Source organism: Nicotiana attenuata, chromosome 9 (genome assembly GCF_001879085.1).
Source record: "Nicotiana attenuata strain UT chromosome 9, NIATTr2, whole genome shotgun sequence".
NCBI classification, from domain to species: Eukaryota; Viridiplantae; Streptophyta; class Magnoliopsida; order Solanales; family Solanaceae; genus Nicotiana; species Nicotiana attenuata.
This window is the reverse complement of record NC_031997.1, coordinates 21,017,255-21,019,944: the sequence shown is the minus strand read 5'-3', so window position 1 is coordinate 21,019,944 and position 2,690 is coordinate 21,017,255.

Below are 2,690 nucleotides of genomic sequence, written 5' to 3'. Positions count from 1 at the left end.
TCGATTTACAGGGTTCTCGTTTGAAGCAAGCTGATATATTCAAAAGGCGCCCAGCCTCAACAAGGACATCAAGTCAACCCCAACTGGACATGATTGGCCGATGTTTTGAAATGGAAAACTTTGAAAGAAGTCAAAAATAAAATGCTCACAGAGGCAACATAAAGTTGAAAAAGGTTAAGTACCGTCATGGCAAAGTTTGGAAAAGCTAAAGGTTCTCCAGAGTCAGAAATGCAGTTGGTATTCAGGAAATAATCAGTTGCAGTTGAAATCATTAAAGAAGATAAGCCGAGATCAAGAGATTGAAATAATCAAGGCCACAAACCGACCTCCATTTTAAAAACTAACAAATCTTTCTTTGTTCAGAACAGGAACAGAACAATTTTAAGAAACAGTTTGTGAAAACACGAACACCACCCAGTGAAGTTCTCAAATCCTTGATTTTTTTTTCAATATACATGTAATTATTTTATTTTTAGTTTCATTATAGGGAACCAATACCTTATCTTCAACACAGGGTACTACATCCCCTGTCTGCATTACTTTCTACCTACATAGGGTACGACATTCCCTAGTAGAATCTTAGAGAGCCAAGAGCCTAATTTTATTGCTAACATAGGGTACGACATTCCCTAGTAGCATCATTTTCTGCCTATATAGGGTACGACATTCCCTAGTAGAATCTTAGAGAGCCAACAACTTCACCTTATTGCCAACACAGGGTACTACATCCCCTGGTTGCATTTCTTATTGCTAACATAGGATATAACATTCCCTAGTAGCATCTCAGAGAGCCAAGGGCCTAATTTTATTGTCAACACAGGGTACTACATCCCCTGGCTGCATCAATTTTTGCCAACATAGGGTACGACATCCCCTAGTTGCATTTCAAAGTGCCACGAGCCTCATCTTATTGCCAACACAGGGTATTACATTTCCTGGTTGCACTTCTTGTTGCAAACATAGGGTACGACATCCCCTAGTTGCATTTTAGAGTGCCACGAGCCTCATTTTATTGCCAACACAGGGTACTACATCTCCTGGCAACATTATTTTCTGCCAACATAGGGTACGACATCCCCTAGTTGCATTTCAGAGTGCCACGAGCCTCATCTTATTGCCAATACAGGGTACTACATCCCCTGGTTGCACTTATTTTCTACATAGGGTACGACATCCCCTAGTAGCATTTCAGAGTGCCTCGAGCCTCATCTTATTTCCAACACAGGGTACTACATCCCCGGGTTGCCTTACTTCTTGTTGTAACTATAGGGTACGACATCCCCTAGTTGCATTTTAGAGTGCCACGAGCCTCATTTTATTGCCAACACAGGGTACTACATCCCCTGGCTGCATTATTTTCTGCGAACATAGGGTACGACATCCCCTAGTTGCATTTCAGAGTGCCACGAGCCTCATCTTATTGCCAACACAGGGTACCACATCCCCTGGTTGCACTTCTTGTTGCAAACATAGGGTACAACATTCCCTAGTAGCATCTCAGAGTGCCACGAGCCTCATCTTATTGCCGATACATGATACTACATTCCTTGGTCGCATTATTTTCTACATAGGGTATGACATCCCCTAGTAGTGTTTCAGAGTGCCACGAGCCTCATCTTATTATCAACACAGGGTACTACATCCCCTGGTTGCCTTCTTTCTTGTTAAAGGGTACGACATCCCCTACTATTATTATAAAAAAAATGTGTCTTTATCAATTCTTTATTCTGCAATAGCAAAGATAGTTTAATGTGTTTTCAATAACTCACAAAAATTTCCCAGTGCAAACTGGGGCAGAATTTTTTTGTTCATTTTGTTTGTTTGTGATGGCTTGTAGGTTTTTCTGCAAAGCATGGATTAGATGTGCAAAAATAAGATTCCAGCTCTTGCCGGAGAAAATGGAATGTTTGATCTCAATACCAGCAGCTACCAGCTTTGACGCAATGCGTGCGGAGACATATGGTCAAGATCCATCTTTTCATCATCTAATCAAGAAACAAGTCTGCGAGAATATTTCATAGTCTGTTGCATCGAGAGCATCAAGTTTCAGTCTAAAGTCAATGGGAGAAGCAAGTCAAGAATCAAGACAAGACTCCAGATGGCATTTAGATAGGAATTTTGTAACTCTTAGATTTCAAGAGTATGTAATTTTCTTTTCATTTGGATGTAATAGTAGAAACTGCGGATCAGAACCTCGACGAAACTTCGCTCGACTCTCCATCTAAGCATGCTCCATTATCCTTCTTCCACTTGAACTACATGTGACCTGCTTCCCTTATAACCTGGGATATGTAGGCTGCCTAAAACCAAGGCTCGGTCGCAACCTCTTCTTTTCTCTTCTTTTTCCTTTTTAAATAATAGTGAGGTCAAAAACCAGTCACCTTGTTCATTTTCTTTGCTTGAAAACTCTTCATGTTTCCAAGCAAAGAGGGGCATGCTGTGAACAACTAATTTTTGACCATACCCAAATTCTATACTATTTTAGTGCAAATATTTCTTTTAGGTCTAATCTTAATATTTTAAATTTTATCTTACTCTTAATAGGTTTTATAAAAAAAAAATACAAAAAATATTCACATTCTCAGAGTATAATATTTATTCCTATGTTTAAATAGAGGAATATATATATATATATATATATATATATATATATATATATATATATATATATATATATAGATAGATAGATA